This window comes from Strix uralensis, chromosome 15 (genome assembly GCF_047716275.1).
Source record: "Strix uralensis isolate ZFMK-TIS-50842 chromosome 15, bStrUra1, whole genome shotgun sequence".
NCBI classification, from domain to species: domain Eukaryota; kingdom Metazoa; phylum Chordata; class Aves; order Strigiformes; family Strigidae; genus Strix; species Strix uralensis.
The window spans coordinates 16,068,608-16,092,006 of record NC_133986.1 but is presented as its reverse complement, the minus strand read 5'-3'; the positions used below and the strand labels follow the sequence as shown (position 1 = coordinate 16,092,006).

Here is a 23,399-nt window from a genome sequence, read left to right as displayed (position 1 = left end):
AACGGTTTTGAGAAGCAAGTGCAAAAACCTGTTTCAGCTCAAGATGCTAAGCTAAACCTCGGGTTGTGGTGAAGATGTCTTTTCACTAGGTCACCAGTCCTCTAAATATAGATTTCTCATTGAAGACATGAGCAGAAAACAATGTGAAAAGGGAAATGGCTGCAGCCTGCAATAGTTTTCCCTTTACAAGTTATCTTTCAAAACACCGAAACACCTGCATACTTTTCTTCCCAAATGCGAATTCATCCTTTTAAAAGCTAAGATGTAAGCATCATTTTTTCTTCTCTCCTCTTTCAGTAAATGTCCCACCCACACAAGCAGCAACAGTTTTCCTTTCATTTATCCTTCAAGCATTTTTTTCTCTTCTGTCAAAGTTGTCCATTAACCCCATGATTCAGATCTTGCTTCTTTTTTTCCTAGCCAATATCCAACAGGGTTCAACCTAGACATGCTGTCCTAATCTTTTGTTAGAGTACATCCCACTCAGTTCTCTGCACCAGAAGACATTCCTTATTTTTAAAAGAAACATTTTAATACTGCACATAAACATCTAAACCGGTATTATTTAAGTACATGAAGGCAGCAGAACCCTTTCTTCTCATCCTGTTTGCTTAAATTCTTTTCTTTTGACTTTGTTGCATTTTTCTCACTGCACTTCATCTGCTTCATTCTCTTTACAGTTAAAAGTTGGCTGACAGAACAGCTTCTTTTTTCAGCTTCTCAGAAAAGACAGCATGCCTCAACTGTGTGTAGTACAACATTTGCTGACAGAATCTTTAAAAAAAAAATATATACATCAGCTGTTTTATTAAATGAGTCACCCAAATGCAGGGGGGTACTATATAGTAACACAAACTATGAATGCTCAAGTGGGAAAGAAGCAAGTACTATTTACAAGGCAACTGTATGTCCAGAAATAAAGATGGCATAGAAGCAAAATGTATGGCTGCTGCTACACGTGCTTAGCTCCATCATAAGTAAAGTTTGAAAAGAAAACTGTTTTTCTTCTTGTTGCAATGTTAATGGTTCATTATTTAAAAAACTGTGTGCACACACACAAATATACATATTTATACTACGTGTCTCCACAGAACTTCCCTATCATTGTTTCAGAAAAATAAATATCAGCATCTACAAAGCTACCTTACTAACTGAAGAATGCTGAAATATTAGTCTTGTTTTTAAAAGGAACTTGCATGATTTTATCTGTTCCTTCCAATAAAGTTGGCTCAAAAAAAAAGATTCATGAAGCCAGTACTCGGGCAAAAACTTGTATTGAATTCAGTGCATACTTGATAAAACTCTTACCAACTTCAAAAGCAAATTAAAAAGAATAATTACCAGTACAAAAATAGCTTCCTGTACTGTAAGTTCAGTTCCCATACAGAACAAAATACAACAGCACACCTGGAATCTCACAAATTCCTTTTGTATAAATGTGAACAGCAATTTTGTCAGTGCTGGTGTAAAAAGCAACCTCATTTCAAATATGCTACTACATGCAACTGAAGTATTTGCTCAAACCCTAATCTCAAATCAAAAAGTATTTCAATTATTCTACTAATACACATTTTGCTGTAGTCAGCAACAAATGATGTTGCTAAAGTAAACCTTAAATGCCCCAGGACTTAAAGGTACCTTTTTTCTCCTTTGGAAAGAAAATACGAAATAGCTAACAAGAATAAATCTAGAGCTAATGATATGGAGCCAGATTTAAAAATATTTAGGCACTTAATGATAGCTGCCTAATGAGATTTATTTCCATAATTCGCTAATTCCCATTGATTTCTACTTGCTTAGGAATCAAAATATACACAAATGTCCCACTCCTGCTTTATAAAGAATATAAGGCATAAGAAATGTAATCATGAAAAGAGTCCATATATTTCCTGAATTACCTATGATGAATATTTTCAACTGAATATGATTAAAACGGTTCTAATAAAATGCAGTTTCTTTCCTTCTTCCAGCTGTCAAATCATGCGTAGTACATAAGAGCAAAAACTGTTGAAATTAACTTGAATTTTGCCCATGATTGCATTTGATTTGGCTTAAGTACCTGGCCATGTTTTTAGCTACATACAAGCATCTCCCTGGCCAGATATGATGTGTATCTAACAGGAACTTCAGAGAGATCTCTTCTGCTTACTGAGCAATCAAATAGACAAGAGCACAATACCTCACTAGATAAACATCTTTGTTGCACAGGAGTTCAAATCAACACAACACTGATACTGGCTTTTAACTTAACAGTAAAGGATTTTATCTTTCTTTCATATAGCGCATTTGTTTAGTCAGTGTATCACTAGAAGTATGAGTCAATATTTCCACACCTTGGACATTTGAGTCAATATAATAATATTTTACTTTTTTTATTATCTCAGAGAACTACTGCTCTCCCCTTTCATGATTACAATTTCAGTTCTGTGTGTATCACCTGGGGGCAGCTTTTGACAGAAAACCTTTAACTTGGCTTATATGAAGTGAAAGTTTATGCTCAGCAGTACTACCATTACTACACAGCCAAGGTACAGAAACTTCTCCTTGGTCTTATTAAAAAAATAATCCTTTCTGGTTTTGTTGCTTAGTTTTTATTGGTGGGGTTTTCTGAATATAATTTCAGATATCAAATAATGGTATCTCAAAGCTGTATTATAGCATCAAGTCACAAGCAAATTGATGTCAGATGCCTACATTGTATGCCTTCACATCCAATAGCTAATGGAATTTTTAAACAGACTCAATGGGCAATATTAATTTATAATTTTGTTTTCCCCTTTGTTTTATGTTGTCTTGGTTAGAAGTGAACGAGATTCACATTGTTCTATGTGGACACAGTTTGTTTAAAGATAGACTTACGTTATTACTTTTTTAAATATAATTATCTTATTCTAAAATAAAATACTGCCACCATCCAAAAGACTACAGTAGTGAGTAAAAGGGAAAATACATAATCACAGTTAGGAGGTACTGTATGTAATCAGGTTAATAATTTGCGGCCCATGGTGGATGTTGCCCTGTGACTGTACAAGATCATTGTGTAGCAAATGACAGTAAGAGATGTAAGTGGATCTTAAGTGCTCACAGAAATGTGGGCCCCTCCCATAAACCTTTCATGAGTCTTAAAGCAGAGGCCCATACGGGTTACAACAAAACTGGTTTCAAACAATTTTTGAGTGGCTTTTCATCTCCTATCCAGTCTTTAGAGTAGGAACCTTTCCTATGCTGCTCTGTTTGGTTGAGAGGGCCAGTCACTTCAGAATTCAGGGTAGAACTGCACCAATACTGAGTCAGCTACAGGACTTTTCTGTAGAGCAGGAGAAAACAAGATGACAAAAAAACCGCAAAGAAAACCTCCACGTTGAACTTTATACTGTGGTGTACTGATGCTTCATTGTTGTCACTGTGATGGTCTAATTTTGAAAATGCTGGACATTATTTCTCCACAACAAATACTTGCAACTCAAAGAGCAGAGGCTTTTTCTCCCATAAGCTTACTAAAAAGTGTTGCCAAACGTGAACTCTTTTGAAAACCATAGCCGTGTTCATTTCAGGAAAAAAGAGCTACCTCTCTACAACTGTGTGTCAACCTTTTCCTCTTCTGGAATATTTTGCAAGTACAGCGGCTAGCCTGACACTGTTTTACCAAGCTCCTCCAGGGGTACTGTAGTAAGCCTAATGCTGAACAGCCGTACCCCTTCCAGTGAAACCAGTCTAGTCTCCCGGACAAAGCGGCAGAAGCTTTTCCTGCGGTTGTGCAATTACCAGCCGGTCGGGATCTCGCTGCTGCTGCCAGGAACGCAGGAATTTCTGCCGGTGCTTTAAAACTGACCGCGGGGCTGCTCGAGTGTTACTTCCTGAGGAGCCGCTGCCTCTGGCGGGGGGCAGCCGTGCCCAGGGCCCGGAGGGAGGGAGGGAGGGGAGCGGGGGGACCCTCCTTCCTGCCGGCCCCCCGCGCGCTCCCGCTCAAACTTCAGCCGCCCCCCACACGCGAGACAGCCCCTCGCCCCGGCGGGCCGCTCTCGCCCGCCCGCCCGCCTCCCGGCACCACGGCGCGCGCCGTTTCCCCCCGCGTTACCGTTATTTCGCGTTTTCAAATCTGACAGACGGGCGGGCGGTAAGACACCGGCGAGGGAGAGCGCGTGTTCCCCCCCCTCCGGCGGCCAACGGCAGGAGCTGCCCCGCCGCGAGGCCTCCGCCCGGCTCCACGCCCGCGGGGCGGCGCCCGCCGGCCCCCTCCGCCACCGAGGGGGGCATCACCGCCCCGGGGGCGGCCTGGGACGGGCGACGCTACCTTTCCGTGCCGCTGCGGCGGGAGAGGAGCCGCTGCTTCTTCAGGGCGAGGTGTCGCTTGCGCGCGGGGATGAACGGAGCGTCCCCCGGGCGTCCTCCTGAGGATCTGCGGGGCTCGGCACCGTGGCAAGGCCCGGTACGGTACGGTACGGTACGGTACGGTACGGTACGGTACGGTACGGTACGGTACGGTACGGCGCGACAGCCCCACGGCGCTCCGGCGACCTCGGCTCCCGTTGCCATGGGGACAGGTCCCGCCCCTCGAAGCGTGGGGATTGGCCGGGCCTGACCGCCGTCCGGGCGTCGCGGAGCGCTCTGATTGGGCAGCGCTGGACGCCGAGGCGAGGTTGCGCGCGAGGGCGGGCCGTCCCCCGGCAGCCTGCGCCGGGAAGGTACGTGGCGGTCGCCGCGGGGGCGGGCTCCGGCCGCGCGCCTCTGGCGTCACCGGGGAGGTGGGGACGCGGGCCCGTCCCTGCGCCGGGCAGCGCCGAGGGGGCCGTTAGTCTGCGGAGGCCCCCGGCGAGTTGCAGCCCCGGGGCCCCCTGTCTCGGCTGCCCGAGCCCTGCCTCAGCCGGCGGCCCCGGGCCGCTTTGCAGCGGCCGCCTCGGTCAGCGGCAGGCGGGTCTGAGGGGACCCGGCCTGCGGCTTCCGCGGAGAGATGGCCCGGGCTGGGGGTGCAGCGCCGTCTTCTAAACACCCCCGGCTCACGCACAGCCCCCCGCCTGCAAGGGTTAACCGACCCCGCCGCTCTCCCCGCCCCGCCCGGCCGCGCCGCTCTGGGCCGCGCTGCAGAAGGAAAAGGTGCTTGTGGTCGCTCGGGCGGCTGCTGCGGGGAGCAGCGAGGTCGTCGGAAGTTTCTGCAGCTCCCAGAGCCAGAAGCTGTTTCGCGGTAGCTCGTTTCCCTGCCGTGTCCGCTGTGGGAGCCCTGTCACTGCCCCCCGTGCCCCTTGAGAGAGCTCGTTCCTTACGCCGAAAGGCATTTCGCACAAATCTCCTGGTTGCAGTAAATCGTTACTATTATGTGTCCAATCGTGAACTGATACATGAGAATTTGAAAGTGTATTTTCAGGCATCCTTTTCCATGACTGCTCCTTCTTTTTGCTAATTCTCTTTCACCCACTTGAGCATTATTGTGCTCAGACTTGGTTGTCCCTTCCTGTTAGAGGAGAAAAAGGGGGGAAAAAAATCTTGACCTCTGTGTTAATTAACAAGTTAGAAAACTATTTTCAACCTGCACATTTGTTTATGCTTGGTGTAAGCTTGGGGTTTGATTTGTGGATCTCCATTCCCACCCTGTTTTGAAGTGCAGTACCTGGTTTTTTAGGTTTAGTATCTTTTCTGCGTTCTGGGCACTAAAAGTGATCATATGTTATGCAGAAAAGTTATTTTTAGTGGATAGGAAAATACTAGCAAATAGTCTATAGTTCCTATAAAAACCAACTATTTCTGGAATAAGCATAGATTCCAGTTGTAACCTGTTACATGTTTCAATACTGTGAGCCTCTACTCATATTTAAACAGACGTACAAATGCTTGAAAAAGTTTTATTGCTCTGTGTTACATTTCTGTTACTCTGATTTACAAGATAATTAACTAGCTACAAGCTAGTTTAAGTTTTGTTTAAGAAACTGTTGCAATAGCTTACACAAATAAGAAAAAAAATTGAGGGATTTGTGTAGCTTAGGCAAGATACTCAAAACTGTTATGGGGTTTCGAATGCTTAATTATAATGAGGAGTCCAAAGTGGTGGTTGAAATTGTAGCTTCTGGGTTATGCATGTGAAAGAAAAATGGGAATGTAAACTGTCTATAATGACCTCTGTGGTAACAGAAAGCTATTAATGTAATAGGGCTGGCACTACTTGGAGCTTTTCCTCTCAAGGAAATACTGTTCAATCCTATAAAATAATTTTTCCACCGTATTTTTCACTTTAGAAACGGAGTTTTGTGGTCAGTTTGTATTCTTTACTAGTTTGTAAACAATAATTTTTAGGACCCAGAAGCATTGGAATTTATTAAGTGTAAATTCATCTGTACATGTCAGTAATCACAAACAGCTTATGACAAAAAGCTAAATAGCCATTCTGATGGGACAGGTGAAATAAATATACAATAATACTTAAAGTTCAGTTAAAAATGTGCCACAAATATGCGCAAAAAGAACTGTAAACTTGCAGCCCTGCATTTTATCAGGGTAAACCACGACATTGCATAAGGAGAGCTGGTTGGGACCGGCCCTTTTGCCATGTCACAGGCCCCACGAGCATGACACACTGTAGGCAGGGAGATCGTGCTCTGCCTGCGTGGCAGCGACCCAGCGTCCTCACCTCCGCCCTGTCAGGAGCTGGTTACGTGCTGAGGCAGGAAAGAAAACCTCTAGTGCTCTGGGTGGTGTTTGGCCGTAACTGACTTAGCTGGCCTTCTGGGAACATGATCATCCTCACCTTTTGCAAATTAATTTAAGGTTATAGCCTACCTCATGCTGCTGGTTTGTCTTCTGTATGTGAACAAGTGTTCGCAAAGCTGCAGGACAGATCAATTTGCTGCTGGATATTTAAAATATATGGTGGGGGGGGTGTTTCTGCCTCTATTAGCAACTTTAAGGGGAGCATAGGGGAGAGATGGACTTTCTTTGAACACGTGTTGGTGTCAAGAGGAAAAAAGCTGTGTGGAGCTGTGCCCTTGATGCCAATGGTAATATGGGACATCCAACATTGTTTTCCTCAGTCAGGCACAATGTCAAGCTCTTCAATGGCTGATCTGGAATATCCAATGGTAAAAATGGCCATGGCCAGTGTATGCAAACATCCTGTAGAGCAACCCAGGCAGTGGTGCAATCGCTGTGCTGACACTGGCCAATACATGAGAAGCCCTGGCATGTCTGAATACAAGAAAATGAACCTTGGTGTATACCATTAGATTAAAATACACTCACTTTGATGCAATGACAAGGTTCAGTTTGTTATGATTTCCTGCTCTATTTCTAAATTAGTTTCTAATTTTCTATTTAAATTTCTAAAGCAGTTTTTCCTTCTGTTATAAGTTACAAGATGGTGTTACGCTTACTGAGATTGAATCGCTTTTTTCTGGCTCTTGCCATTTTTTTTTTTGTTTCACTTAATTCCTTTGGGTTTGTTGGTTTTTTGGGTCTGTTTGTCTCAGATCTCCCCTGGCTTTAGCCACACAGCTTCTAAAGCTGTTCAATTACTGGTTTAGATGGTTTAGAAGATGCTTTTTGGAGTCTTAAACCGTTACTCCAGTTTCAACATGCAGGAAGCTGCAAGATTTGAAAACTGCTAAGGATTTTAGTATTGCAACGGAAGCAGTTACCTTAATCTGAAATTGAGAAACACTGTTCTTAATGCTGGACATACCATAGCAATACCGTTTTGTTACACTGTTCTAGTACGGTAGTAAAAATGGGTAGGGTTTCACAAGGACTCCTATATATCAGAGTGCCCTTGATACTTTTTGCTATTAATTTTTTTTTGTGGAAGGTTATTGATATTAAAACTCCCATCAGCAGAACAAAGAGGTAGTCAAATGTCTCTGAAACAGGAGTCCTAAACTCTGGTTCCTAAATCTCCTCTTCTGTCTCTCTGCTCTGGGAAACACAGTGACAGATGCTACTTTTGCCATTGGCAGCAGCAAACATAATTTTCTCAGAGTAAAAGTGGGGAGAGAGGCTAACAATAGCATTAGTTTGTGTTTTAACAACAGAGTAAACTGATAACTTCAAGGCTGGTGCTACAGTACTTCTCCCCCCACCTGTCCACTGGAAGAAGCGTTATTATAACTTCTTCCATTTGAGTTAGGAAAAAACCACCTAGAAATGAGAAGAGAGTTTATTCTCCGTGCCTCTACAGTCATGGCAATGCTCGTATTGAAAAACTCATGCTTAACTAGCACAACGTGTGGTTTCCTGTGATGCGTACGAGTATCTGCTGGCCACAGAGCTGAGGCTGCTGAAGTCGTTTGCTGTGTTTCCCAACAGCAATGAGTTAATACACTTAACCACAGACCTGAAATGGAAATAAAATAGTGATTGTAAAGTTAAGAGTGTCATGGTTAATTGGCTAATTTATCTGGTGTGGGAGGGCTGTTGACTTCACATGAAAGTGGCAGGCAAGAATGCAATTAGCTCACTGGTGAGACTCTCCTGTGGCTTATGTCTCCCTGAGGAGGCATTGGTTTCAGAGGAGTTATATGAGTTTCTACTTAGTGTATGGCCCATAAGTTTTCTCCCTCTGGCAGACCTCTGCCTAGAATCTTTTCCCAGTTTGAACAAGTACAGCTCATATCCTCCCTGATTAATAGTACCCTTTTTTTTTGTATATGTAAGTAGTCAGAAAGTCTTTATACAAATGTATTGGTTCCACGAGCTTATCAGTTATGGCCATATCCTGGCTTTCAGGAGACTGTTCTGTACCAGAGTTACATATTTTGAGGGCGTTGTCTCCTGTTGTAACAGGGTTAGGTTTTCTCTCAACAATATGACTTCCTTACATTTAAGCCCTGGTACGAGTATACTGACTAAAAAGGGAGTAGAGGAATTATGCTGTAATTTTAGCCTTTTTTTTTTTTTTTTTGAGTAGTCTGTCTTTTATGCAGGGAAGAATATTTGCCTCAAAGTTTGCTAGATCTTCTGTTGTTAACTTGACTTGACTTGGGACTGATTAATTATTCGTTGTACAACTGAGATGAATTTACTGAGGCAAGATACATCTTTCTGTTGTAGAATTGCGGTGGCATTTTCTATTACTTTTGGCTAGTACAAGCCTTTCTAGGAAATGAAATTTAGAATAAAAGACTTTGTATAGAACTAATCCAGATGTTGCAATTCAGAGCTGAAAATTTCAGTCACTTTTAAGAACTCCTTCCAGTCTGGAAGAAGGGAATATTTCTAAGCTGTTGTTTCATAAGCCAAAAGTATGAATTCATTAATAAGTTGCTGTGGATTAAACCATGACATGCTCTTACACCATGGCAGCTATTCTATGCTAAACCTGAGATACCTCACCCTTTAGTGGAAAAAACAAGCAGCAAGGTTTTGTAATTTTAGAAGCAAATAACCAACAGCTGAAAGATGCTAATATCTTTTTTTTTCTTCTTCTTCTCACAGGTCCCATGCTGTTGTAAGGCCTGCTGCTTGGAGTGAAGATTTCTATCATTGCTTTGACTATTTCAAGATTGTTTTCATCCTCTCTCAATCACAAGCCTACCATAGCTAGTTAGTTATGCTATTTATTTTTCTGTCTCCAAGTACTATGTGGCTATTTCATGTCAGGCTGGAACCTGCTTTAGCTGAAGGGTGGAGAATCTCTGTGTAGGGTGGATCCCTGGCTTTTCTGGGGCTGTGCCAGTGCCCCCTCCCATGATCTGGGGCATATCTGGCAGCATGACCACAGCCATGGGGTGGGATGTGTGCCTATTTGACTGGGAGTGCCTGCAGTTTGGACCCTTGGTGGATCCACTCTGGTCACGTCATGTGATTAATTGGAAAGAAAAACTAGATGGATTGTTCTCGTTAGTTATTAGAGACTTCTTATTCCTGTTCTGGTGTTAGTCATCTATTCAGTGACATATAATGAGAACCTATTTATTGCAGCTCTTGAGGAGAATTCCATTACACTGGTTAATTTGGAGAGGCAGGGAGAAAAATGCATTGTCTTCTAATGTTGACCAAAACCCAAATTCTAGAATGAAGATGAGTTATCAGTGTAACTGCAGCTATTTATATTGCAGTGGTAGAATCTCCAGGTCCCTTTTCTGTTAGGTACTGAACAGCTCAGACACAGAACAAGAGAGCTCTTTGTCTGTGAAAGTCTGTAAGTCTAAAGCTATCCTATATTATCTCTCATCTTCTGCTTATCCTTTCTTGGGCATGTACCTCACTGGCTTTCTGCTGCAGATTTCGGTGATGTATTAATTTTCAGATTGATTTTCTAATCTTAAAATTATAAAAAATATTTTTTCTCTTTATATAGTAAGTGAAAGAAAAAATGAATTATACTGTGAACTTAGAAAGGGTTGGAAAGGATGAGGAGAAAAAAATGTTTTCATAATATAAAATTTTATTTACTGAATTTTAATAAGGTCTACCCTAGAACAAAAATAATAAGTCTTATTCTGATCAAAGAGGATTCTGTTTCAACTGGACATGTTTTATAAAGGTAAATATGCTTAATCAGATTCAACTTCTACCTTCAGCAACACTTAAACAGAAGTTTATCAGCCAAGTAAGTTTATTTGGAAACAGGGATATTTATGCCTTGGTGCAGCAAAATATTTAATCATATTTTTAGGTCTATGCCTACTTCCTTTTGAGTATTTGTTTACATTTCTGGAAGATTTTATAAGATATATTTTTCTAACTGAGCAAGTCAGTGACTCAGGACTTTAGATTAGATTGAAGAAGGGAGGCTTCCTTGAAAATTTCAGCTCTACACTGATTAGAAAGGAAATAGACAGTTTTTATTCTGTAGGGGAAGATTATTTACATGCACATTTACCAAAACTTGGTAAAGATGCAGGGTGCTTTAGAAACAATGAAGGAGATGTGGTCAGAGAAACACATAGAACTGAGGCAAGACCCATAATATATTCAGAAGGGAAGAACAGAGTAAATTGAGGAAGAAAACCTAGTTTCAAAACAAAAAAAGGTTTCACTGTTTTGAAGATGTAGAAAAATATGAATACTGGTACAGGACATGATAACTTCAGACTTGAAGCAACACAAAGAGAAGACAGAAGAGGAACCATATCTTACTTGAGAAGGAGGTAAGACATCTGAGTTGGTACAAGCTATTTTGGTACTCTCCACTGAAGAGGGTGGCTTGGAAATGAGATAATAACGAACAGCAAGAAAAACAAGAAGTGAAAGGTAGGGTACTGTGGTTCCATCAAGAAGTGTTATCACTTACAGCACTTTTTTGGCTTCTCATTTCCACTAATGGAAACATTAAAAAAAGTCAAAAAAAAAAGGCTTGTGGTAAAGGACATACAGTGTATGTATATCACACAAATCTCCTGTGGAACAAGAAGTACCATAAATGTCTCATTAAAGGAAAATGTAGCACTTTATTCCTGATGCAGTTTTTATTCAATTTCTTGTGTAAATCAATATTTTATTACATATTTTTTCAAGTCATCTGCAGTTTCTATAATGCCACTGTCATCATAAAGCAGATGAGTAGCATCCGAACATTAAGCAAAAGCTAAGTATCTACCAGATATTTACAAAATCATGGTAGTAATTTTTTAAAAATGCCTGTCTTTTAAAATTGTATCTACTTCTGTCCTGTCATAATTATATGCATGTCATTATCAGTTATTGCCAGGGAAAAAAACGGGGAGTCAGCAGGGGGGTTTTATTCCTGTGGTGTTTAGGGTTTTTTTGTTTATTTATTATTATTTTTCTATCAACCTTGGACTAATAGGGGGAAGTCAGCAGTGATGTTTCCCAGGAATTTGTACCAGGCCTCTGTGCTTCAGTGTTGTCATAAATGATCCCAAAGGGGCTACAAAATGAGGTGAGAAGGTTTGCTGATGACAGGGAATTACTTAGAGTAGTAAAATTAAAAGTTGACCTTTTACTTTAGATTTGTAGAGTATCTCATGATACTCAGTAGCTGGGTGATAAAGCAGCAAATGATATATTAGTAATGTAAACTGATTTGGCTTGAAGAAAAGGCGGTCTTGGTTTTTTTAATCCAAAAGGGCAACCTTTAAACTAGCTGTTATTGCTTAGACTGTATAATAAGAAAGTTTTGTGAAAATAGTGCAATAGTCAGTGGTGGTCAAAATAGCAAGTATTAGGAATAGTAGAATTGTTAGGAAAATGATAGCATAAAATGCAAAGGATTGTTGTATTACTGCATAAATCCATGGTACACCTGTATCATAAACATGACATGCAAGTCTACTCCTGTAAGGTAATGAGTGGCATGCTGGAGGTAAATAGAAGTGGTCACTATTTCTTATAACACAAGAAAAAAAAGAATCAAATCAGATGGCAGATTCAAAAGTGCATGCTGAACATTGCTACCTGTCTTTCCCTGGTATTGCATATTGCAATTTCTCAACTGTCTTCTGCTCTGTGAATTTATCCCACCTTTTGGACTGGACTGCAAATCAGAGTTAAAGTATAAGCTTTTTAACTGCTTTGTGGAGAAGATGAGGTAGAATCTGATGTACCTTTGAGAGTTTAAAGTTCAGAACACACTTTTCACTTTCCTGTGCATGTTGTGAAAGTACAGTTCTGCTCTTTAAGCACTGTGGATGAAAAGTGCTATTACCTTGTGTCGTCATGAATTGTACGAACCAAAGGTCTTCCTTTTCCTTTAGGTTTTTAAATTATGGTGCTTTAGTTCCTGGTGAGAATTTATGTTTAATTGCAGACAAAATAACAATCAGTGCCATTAGCAGAACTTGGTGTTGAAAATAAAAAATATGTAACTGAAGAATGAATGATTAGTTGTTCTAGCAAAAAAAAAAATCTCAAAGGATGGGTGGGAAGCATGTGTGAGTGCAAGGAGGTGCAGCTGTAGGACCAAGTGAGTGTGAGTGAGTACATGTGAGCATGGGCGTGAGATGGCACAGGAGTCTGTGTATGAGCAAATGGGCACAGGGGTGGGGGGGGGAGTGAATGTAAAGATGCATCAGTGTGCGTACATACTGGTGAGCGTGCAAGTGAGTGTGAACATGTGCACAAGCGTGAGCAAGCATGCAGGTGAGTGTGTGTATCGAGTGTTTTTCAGGACATAGGAAAGTGGAGGATTTAAACCAGAATTTATGGCCTTTCATTTTTGTGCCCCACAGAGGTGGTTGAGGAGAGGTGGCTCTCACTCCCCAGTCCCCCACCTGTCTGGAGTCCATTTGTTTTTCCCTGCTGCACTTCCATGGGGAATGTGCTGAAGACTGAATCTTCCAGTGAAAGGGTAGCAAGAGCATTTCTGCTCTGGAAGCAATTTCCCCAATCTTTCTAGACTCTCAGCAGTGTGAAGCACCCTTTTGTCCACTGTTTCATCTGGTTATGCCAAAATGAAATATGCATGTTTGTGGACATCTGTAGAATAGTGCTGACAATGTTTGCAGTTTTGGAAGTTGAAAATAAAACACACACAAAAATGTATCTATGTGCTTGTTGGATCAATGAGTTACAAACTGGATATGTATTTGTTTCCTCACACTGAAAAAGGAACAGTATTTAGCAAAAAGTATTGTTGGTATCCTTGTTGGACCCCAACATTATCTTGTTCCTGAAAAACTTGCTGAGGAAATTTGAATGTTACAAGAATGGGAGGATATGGTTGCAAGTTCTACTCCATCCTGCGCTGTTTTGGACCCTGGCCATCAGGAAACATTTTGTCTACTTCAGAGATGAAACACTTTCTCTTCAGAAGTAATATTATGAGCAAGATGTATAAATAATCTGTGGCAAGGGGCAACTTTATTACAGAAAGGGAAGTCATCCCAACTTTTCTTTTCTTTGATGAAATTTTAAAAAGATTTCTACAAAAGATATGCAGGGAGGAATTTGCATGGTTTGTATTGACCTACGTTAACCCTAGTTAAACATAAAAGTAGCTTACAAGTTGTTTCACTCTGCTTTTGTCACCCTTTGTACTTTATCAACCATTGATCCTTATTCTTTGTCAATTCATACATGTTTAATGTTGCATTGCAGATATTTTTCCTCACCTCCAAAAATATTAATAAGACTGGGTGAGAATATTTAAAAGAGCATTGTTTATCCTGTTCTTGCCTCTGCTGAGCTGTGTGTCTAGAAAATAGAAATACAGGCTTCTGCCTACTGCAGAGGAATGGAAATAAATCCTCACGTGAGCTCTTTCAAAAGAAATTACATATCCTGGAGTAGGAAAACTCACAGATCAGTATAACATTTTGTTGCATATCTTGAGCTTTATTTCAAAAGATGGACCCTAGACATTTGCTTTGGTATCTAACTGGTAATTTTACCAAATGTATCTAGTTTGGATGGAAAGTTATGTGGTTGACCTGAATGACTCATGTCATGGGGGGAAGCAGGGGAAGGACAGTTTGAAGCAAAGGGTACAGGAAACCTTGTGGAGAAAGAAAATCAAGATTGCTACATACTCCTGCAAATAACACTCACTTTTAAGAATATGTTTTTGCAGAAACAGGAATTAAATAGTGATATGAATATAAAAGTAATACCTTTAAAATAATTTTGGAAGACCAACATCAAATCATTTGTGCAACCAAATGGCCATCACACTGTAATTACTTAGACACTGTTTCTTCTTACTGGCAGTTTTAATATGAAATACTTTACAGTGGTTAGTGTTCATACTTATTCTGTGAAATAGATAAACATTAAGCCAATGGTTTCATAGATTGTGAAGCAAATAAGTTATTCCATGTTGTGGAGCAACTGCCACACTGGAAATAAAAACCAGAAGCTTTGATTCCAAATCTGTTGATACAATTTAGAAGTGGAAAAGCTGCCCTGTGAACTGACATCTAAGAGCTTCCTAGAATTGGTTAGCTACATGTTGCCTCCTATTCTGGTGTTGACACTGGATTAAAGGTAGCTAATACTGCCTTTCTTTATGGTACTTGATGCAAAAGCATTTACAGTTTTAAAAGGTGGTGGAGATGGAAACGTCTGAGAGACAGACTGACCTGTAAAATAGATCAGGACAACAAAAATTCTTCCGGACCTTATTTTCTTTGCATATGTTGTCACCTCTTCTGGCCTTAATCTCACTTCCTTCCATGTTCTATACCCTCCACCAATAAAAATGTAACGTACGAAGTAAGAGCTTTCATCAGTCTATCTGAAAGCACTCTGCAATTGTTCCTTGTTTCACAAAACCACAGTTAGATAATGTCCATTTTGCAGGCTGGTGAACTGAAGCCAAGACAAACTGGTTTGCCTAAACAAATTGTATCTGTTGTAAAAGCGTTATCAAACTCTTTCTGTGAGCCTCAGGCTGCGGATGTATAATTTCATCTAAGAAATGGTGCAGGTTCAGTTGCCTCGTTACCAGGCAACTGGAAGGCCTGTCTTGCAACAAAACTTTTTCATTCATCCTTCCCTGGCCTTTCTGAGTTTCTCCTCAAAACTTCTTGTGCAAAGGGACATGTAGAGCCCCTGCAAATCCTTCTGAGGAGTCATCCTTCCCCAACCTACCCAACAAATTACACAGTCTCTGTGTTGCTTCCCATGCTATTTTAAAATTAATACTATTTTCTGAGGTTTTTAAGGAACTTTTCCAACTGAAGTGACCACACAAAGCTTTTTTTAGATACTCAAACACAGTCTTAAGGCTTTATCATCTGGTCAAGGCAAAACTCCCTCCATGTTAATGACTGTAGACATAGGGTCCCTCATAGGACTCAAATTTTGGGCAAGAATTGATGTCTTGCATCAAAATATTCTGGCTTTTGTACCACTAATGGTTAGTAGTAGACTGCAATCAAGTTATTTAATCATGTAAGGGTTTTCAAAGCCAGTCAAAATATCATCATGAGATTTTTTAAAAATCCTCATTTACAATAAACATTCATTGCCAGTGCTTAATGATCACAGAAGGACATACAGTTTAAGCATGGGTTTAAAAAAAAAAAAAGCTTTCAATACAAGATCTACTTCTGTCATCACATCTGTCTGCCTTTTGCCATTAGGCAAGCAGTGTATTTATCTTTGAAGTCCTTTATTTGCAAAGGTGCTAGTCATGCTCTGTTAGTACTCTCTAATCTCTATGTGTGCACTTAGTTGAGAGCATAATACAACATTTGTTCTTTCCTGATGAACTAATGGTTTCTAACGAGTTGCAGGGTCTTCAGTGTTGTGAAAGTCTGTTTTGACCCTAAATGACTTGGGTTAGGTCACTAAAATGCTAGGTGGTGAAATAACCTAGCATGCTTATTTGAGCTTCCTTAACCTATATGCTTATTTAAGAAAGGGAAAAAAGGAAAAGAAATACAGCAGTGGAAAAATGTTATTGGTGATCACGCTCCAAAAGGTTAGTGAATTCTCAGAATTGTGATATCGGAAAGGAGATTAAAAAATTGTGAGTATTTTTAAAGTAATTTAGGGTTAAAAGGGACTTTCTGGAAACAATCAGTTATGGAAGAGCCTGTGGGAAACTGGATACCTGAGTTCTAGTCTTAACCACATCCCACCATGTGGCCTGGTTTTCAGAGACTCCAGGGCTTGCTGCAAATCCCCTTTATTGAGGGGTCAGATGGAATCTTAACAAATTACATTATGATACACACTGTCACGGAAACAGATAGTTTCAGCTTTTTGCTCTGAATCATTCATTCGTTTGTTCTTTCTTTGTCTGAATGCAACATAATAAAAGCTTTTGAGACTGCACATAACAGATTCCAAACTTTGGGAGAATGTTTTAGTTATCTGTGAGATCAACCCTGTTAATTTTGGTGCAAATAGAAAATGAGTAAAGCTTAATTTCCACTAAAATCAGATTAAAGAAGGATTCTTTAAATGCTTTCAGTGTAAGCCCTCTACAGCTGTCAGGCTATCTGTCCTTTTCCTTAGAAAGCCATGGTGGCTGCAAAGCTTGTGAAACTGATGTGAGAAAAACTAAGCACATAGAAGTGGTTTAACTGAGAATAGGATTTTTAGCCTGACTGTTCCAAACTGTAGGACTTGTGATAGCAATAATTTGGGGAGGAGGAATCTTTCAAATCTGTATCTTCCCCCTTTAGTGAGAGCTGTATGCATACTCAGAGATATGCTAGGAATTCTCTAAAAGGCTGGGAATGTTTCTTACATTTTCAGGATTGAAAAAAGTCTACTTCTGTCTGTCTTTAGAACAAGCTATTAAAGTCTCTCTCAACCAAAGAGAGGGATCAGAGATGATCAGTACTGTGTATTCTCTGCTGCTTTAGGAAAATGCAGTAGCCGGGAACTACGTTAATAATACTTCACTGCATGGTAGGGCCATTTTATAAGACTAGCATGTTAATCTTTATTCAGGTTTTAAATCTTACAAAGACTACTTGTCTTTAGAACAAATCTGGCTTTTCTGTCTATAACCTTGTGGATTTCTAAAGGTTTTTAATTTTAGATAGAAGATGGGCAATTTACTTCATAATCTAATTAGTAGGTTAGAGTTGGACTTGCTTTTAATAATGTGAGACTAAGAAGGACAGGATGACGTTTCTAACAGAGTATGAACAAATAGCAGGAGGACCTAGCTTTTCATTAGTTTGGTATTTTAATACATAGTCTCTCACAGGTCAAGGATTCAGCCAGGTACCTTTGGGCGATGCCAAAACATTTCAGGTGGATTTATCCATTGGTTTTAATGGGTTGAAGCAAAGATAATTCTGTTCTTTTTGGGCTATGCTTTCAGTGAAACCAGAACAAAACTTCCATTGATTTAAATACAAAACCAAGATCATGCTTAATGCTACTCTGATGTGATTCCTGACTTGGATGATGAATTTCTGCTCTTCCAAAAGACTATGCAGTATTCTAATGGAAGTAATATTTGCAGGTGACATACATGCAATTTAATCATTTTTTTCTGAAAGGCTTGGGATTTAGTTAAAATGAGGTAGATAAAATTTTTTCCATTGAGAAGTTTCAAAGAGTCACTAGACCACTCTATACTTTCACCACACACACGCATAAACCTAAATACTTGCTGCACTGTAGCAAATTAGTTATGGTGTCATAGGCAGAATTAGCCAACGACACTATATTGAAGTGCCATTCCCTTATCCACATCGTCTTCCATATCCTTCAGCTACTCTTGAGCCTATTTCTCAAGCAAAGGACCATTACTATTTAAAACTTAATATTACATTTATATTTGGAAAATAAATAATTTTTTTAACATTAATACTGTGTTTGCAAATGCTTCAATGCTGCTTGAGCTCTGCTCTTAATTAGGATGAGTGCTGTATTTCTCCATGGCCTGATGTGTCACTGCTTCATTGCAGAAGGATGACTGTGGATCCCGAGAAGGTTTGCTGACAGGTGATTTCTCTGACACCTCGGAAGATGAGAAGTGATGTTCCCAACGTGCTGTGCACACCCACACTGGGGTGCGTAAGCTCAATCCTGACAGAGTTCCTGATACATTTGGTAGAATTATTCTGATGGATGAGTAGTATCCCCAAAGACAGGGTTCGTAATGAGACCAGAACTGTGCAGTATGCCGATTAGCTGTCCTCCTCCTTGAAGTTTCTCGGTGAGCAGTGCATACATGAACACACACTACTTTTTTCCTCCCACGCACGCAAACTCTGCATCAAGTTGTTTAAGTGAGTTGTGACACATATTCATGCTGTTGGCTTCTTTCTGCTGGGGGCTGACTACTGCACTCCTATCTGAAAAGTTTTCCACCAAACTCTGAGATTATTTTTCATTAAAACAATATCTGGTTTTGTCCCTCAAGCTTGGGTGTCTTTCTACTCATGAATGTGAACATCAAAGGCAATTAATAAATCCCTTTGAATAACGTGCCAGTACTCTACTCTTACATAACTGTCAGTCCTAAGTAGAAGATGCTTTCTTACCAACTAAAGCATCTTGGCAAGGATTTCAGACATTTTAAATTAATTCTGCTGCTTCCAGAACATCCATTAGATAAAATCTGTTGAATTTGAATCATTGACCCTTAACCTGAAAACCAGGTTTACAAAGGTCCTGCAGGAAACACATTGTGCACTTAACTTCCCCTATGAAAACTACAAAAAATTGTACACCAAACTACAAGGGCCACAGCCGTGACAGAATTAGACTTGGACAGGGATATGAAAACTACCTCACTGTACTTGATAGGATAATTTCTTTTCAGCAATATGCACTGTGTGACTACAAATAAATGCATGACATTGAGGAATTGTACATTTCTTTTTTAATAGTTTTTTTTTACTTGCAAAATATTTCCATTGATTCGCAATGCTTAAAGAACTGTGAAGTTGTGTTACTGATGAACATAGGGTTACTACAAGAAGCTTCATGCTATTAGCTCATACCAGAAAAGAAATAGCAGATTTTGTGGGTGAGGGCTTGGATCTTCGATGGAGCTGCAGGAATTTGGGCAGCTGGGGGAAGACCCTGTAGCCTCTTTCTTAGCAGCCTGCTAAAGAGATCACTGTGGAAGTCTCTTGCTCTAGGATTCCTACTGCTAGTGGTGGTTTGGGTCTGTTTGTTTGTTTTATTTTAATTCTTCGATACAGGATAATTCAAGTGAGTAGTCAGTATGAAGTTTTATCATCCTCTGCCTTTGGATGTCTGATTAAGCATGACTTGCTGTGATTGGGATTTTAAATACCAGAAGTCTTTCCAATTACCTCAATTACCTTTACCCAAGGAATGATTGCTATTTCCAGGTACGCATCCTGTTGCCCGCAGTTTCTCCCTCAGGATTTTCTGGCATCATTCTTGCATTAATAGGCCTTACGAAAGCATACTATAGACTAACAACTATCCCACGGTACCTCTGGAGTTTATTCAGCCCTGACACGGTTTCTGTGTGCATTTTCTAACTCTTCTACATCCACTCCATTTTAGGAATGTTCAGAAGCTTCATTTTATTTAAAGCCTTCAAATTATAGAAATCGTGCATATGACATAGAACACATCTATCCAGAAAACTTCTCTTATAATTTCCTCTCTGATTATATAAGCCACCTGTAAAAGGAAGTTATATCAAAAAAATAGATTAAAAGTTATCACAAAGTATTTACAGTAAAACAAGTAGTGAAATGTGTTAAATTGTTTCTGTTCTTCAGTTCCCTGTTCTAATAGCTCTTCTGGACATAATGTATTTGAAAAAAATAGAGGTAAATATGGAAAATCATTTATGAATTTCAAATGTATGCCCTGTCATGCTGTTTTGTAGGGAGTGTTGTCTAGATTCTGTGGGACATACAATTGCTGTGCCAAGATCTGTAGTAGTATTTTGGCTTCTAGTGCCTAAATTCCCATTTACTGAAACAGGACCTGAGTTCCTAAGAAATTAACCCAAGAGAAGATTTTACTTGCACTTGAAACTATTGGCAGTATTTTTTGATTGCAGAGTAGAATTTTCTTCTTATGTTTGAGCCTTAACTCATATATATATATGTAACTTGTATATATATAGTTAGCTGAAATTATTGTATAGATTTTGAGAGCCGTATGCGGACCTGACACATGTGGAAAACACATGCAAGCTATTGCATAACAGTGAAACAATAAAAACGTAACCATGGCCTATTTTTCTCTTTCATTCATTACTAACACTGCCCCTTTCTCCCTGAAAGAAATCCACAATGAAATATTAATAGCAACATACTGTTGAATAAACATCTGCAGATGTAAGCATTAGCCATTTAAGCTTGAGTAAACACTCAGAACAAGAAAAGTGAGTGTTAATAAAGTTCAAAATCACCAAGAAAAGGCATTGTGAGACTAATCCAGGAAATTATACTGCATTTTCAAAAAGTATATTTTTGAGGAAGTAATACAATCTTTTGGTTTCTTTAGGAGTGAAAAAGAACCTGTCTCCCTCTGCTGGTTTTCAGAGGAAAAAAAAAAGTTTATAAAGACTAAAAAATCATAGCTGAAATTTTGATACAAATTACCATATGTTCCAGAATTAGGGCTTAAAACGTGTTGCCTTTAAATACATAGGAGTCACCTTGAGGACATTAGAACTACCTGTCTTGATTAGCTGAGAATTGGTAGATTTTTGTAGTATTTACTCTGTTTAAGCTAATTGTTTCTCAGTATATTTGGCATGATTACTTTATACGTCCGTCTTTAAGAAAATGTAACAAGATAAATTTAAACTGTTTAGCCTTTAATTCAAACCTCACTGAGTCTCGTAGCTATCCTGAAGAGCTGCCTAATATTGGAGTCGTAAATGTAGATGCATCATTTTCCTTTCCTGCATAGCCTGAGTTAGTGTACTTTATAATTCAGATCAAGCCTTTTTCTTTCAAATATGAGTTTCTAAACTGCTCCATAATGTAAGTCCCAGTCATAAGGCTTTTGAAAGCCACACACAGCAGCCTAGCTGCAGTGCTGAGCACAGCTCGCCAGTTATGACAGGCGCCTGAGGTTGCTTTGCATTGCGCTGGGCCTGCGACGCTGAGGCTGGCTGCTGCGGGATGGGTGCTCGCACCTGCCCAAAGCACAGTGTTGCCCGCCCTGCCGAGCTGCGAGCCCCCCAGTGCCGCTCCCCGGGGCGGGGAGACACCCGCGCGAGCTCTGTGCCAAGGGGAGCATGTCAGCGGGATGGGGCTGAACTTTGTGTTGCAGTCCCCACCCCGATGAACAAGTGTTTGGGAATTTCCATGGAACAGACGTGCTGCACAAAGTACCGTGTTCTGGTACACGTCATGGTATCTGCCAAGAGGTTTTTGTCCTTGGTACGATATGCTCCATCTTCCTATTGTCAGAGGAAACACATTTCTCCTTTAATAACCCCTGTGCTTCTACTAACAATTTCTCATTCACAAAAAGGGTACACTAACAATGCTCACGAAGTTTATTCCTTTCAGTTAATTAAAGGCAAGTAGCAATTCCAGTAGTTAAATTCAGCCTTCATCTGTTAAATTTGTAGGGCTTACATAAATGCATTTTAGGCTGAGAAGAAAATTAAGGCAATTTTGTTTCTAAAGTGATTTTTTTTGGGGGGTGGGGTTTTGTTTGTTGTTTTTTTTTTTTTTATTCCCATGTATTATCTTCACCAAAACACATTTGTTATGCCTTGTTACATGTAGTCACACTTCTGATCTGGGTATACATCAAGCTTCCTTGTATCCTCAATATTGTGTTAAAAGGCATCTGCCAGCTGCTGTTTGTCATATTTCCAGTTAATACCAGTGTCAGTATAGTTAGTTACAAAAGTTGATTCAATTTTTGCATATGTTGTGTTGGAATTCTTTTGTGAAGTTTGAATATCAGGGTAGTGAGCACAGCACTTAATTTCTCCAAACATTTGACCAAATTCTCTCATGTTTATTCTGCCTGTAGTATGTAATTTAAATTTTAATAGAAATGTTCCTTAATAAAAGCGTATGGATCTTTATTGCTTGTTTATCTGCAACGCACTTTTTTTTTTTTTTAACAAGTTTTACCAAGTGTCTCCTGACTCAGGGCAGCTGTGGCATTTGGTCAATGTATCACAGGCAACATATATAGTAGCGAGGTAGTGAGTCTGCTGAGACACACACCTTGTGCATTGCATTTACATGGATATATTAATAACTTCCTGTATAAGAAATACTTTAAAACTGATGTAATGTTTTCATGTGGGAATGTGTAACTTGTAATTATCCATTCATAAGCAAGTCTGCAGGCTATGTCATTGTTCCCTTCATTGACTCAACTCTCTAGGGGATAGTGTCATTTTACCTAGGAGCTGGGCTTCCAGTGCCAAGCAGTTATCTCTCTTGAAGCAGAACTATTTTGGCTGCCAAGCTATGGAGAATGTTACATGGCATCTGATATACAAATGCAATTTCTAAAACTGGCTGGTACTGCTTCTAGAGTGCACCTGATAATTAGTATATATTTAACATGAATGTAGCTGAGAAACTATGAAAACAGAAGCAAAAGAACTGATGTTGTAGATGCTCTTCAGTGTAAGGAGTGAAAGCAAAGGAAGGAATAGCATATTCAGTTTGTAATTTAGTGTACCTATTTAACACGGAATTTGGGTTTTATGCAGCCCTTTGTAACCTAGAATATTTTGCAAAAATGAGATATTGCTAAAAAGCATGGGCTTAAGTTATTAAAATACATGCAAAATAGCAGGAAAATTTCCTGACAAGAAGGAAACAATTTCTAAGGAGAATCACAAGAGGGTCTTACAATTATCATGGGACTGATATACAGGCTTGATAATAGTCTAAAATTCTGCACTAATCCATAGAATGAACCAAATAATCTTTTCTATCTTGACATTTATGACCTGGTCATATTGTCATGTATTACGTAACGTGATGGGGGTTAGTCAGTCAGATAGTCATGATCTTGTTGAAATTGTTGGATGTGTTAGCCGCCTTCTACTTAGGCTAAGCAGATTAATGCTCCATTGGCTAGTGATGGATGAAACACAGACAAATGGTTGTCCCAGGACTAAA

At 39.9% G+C, this 23,399-nt stretch overlaps 2 protein-coding genes across 3 annotated transcripts in view; one reads left to right on the top strand and one right to left on the bottom strand.

Annotated features, from left to right (window-relative positions):
• Positions 1-4,516, bottom strand: part of NUCB2 (nucleobindin 2) — a 31,062-nt gene extending 26,546 nt beyond the window's left edge. The window contains exon 1 of one of the 2 annotated variants that reach the window (XM_074884523.1): positions 4,295-4,516. The gene's annotated coding sequence lies outside the window, so the exon portion shown is untranslated. Of the gene's footprint in view, positions 1-4,078; positions 4,206-4,294 lie in introns of those variants that run through there. The other variant, XM_074884524.1, reaches the window with a different exon arrangement.
• Positions 4,517-4,620: 104 nt separating this feature from the next.
• The window catches only part of PIK3C2A (phosphatidylinositol-4-phosphate 3-kinase catalytic subunit type 2 alpha), a 73,574-nt gene continuing 54,795 nt past the window's right edge, over positions 4,621-23,399 (top strand). The window contains exons 1-2 of the mRNA XM_074884519.1: positions 4,621-4,685; positions 9,415-11,072. The gene's annotated coding sequence lies outside the window, so the exon portion shown is untranslated. The remainder of the gene's footprint in view (positions 4,686-9,414; positions 11,073-23,399) is intronic.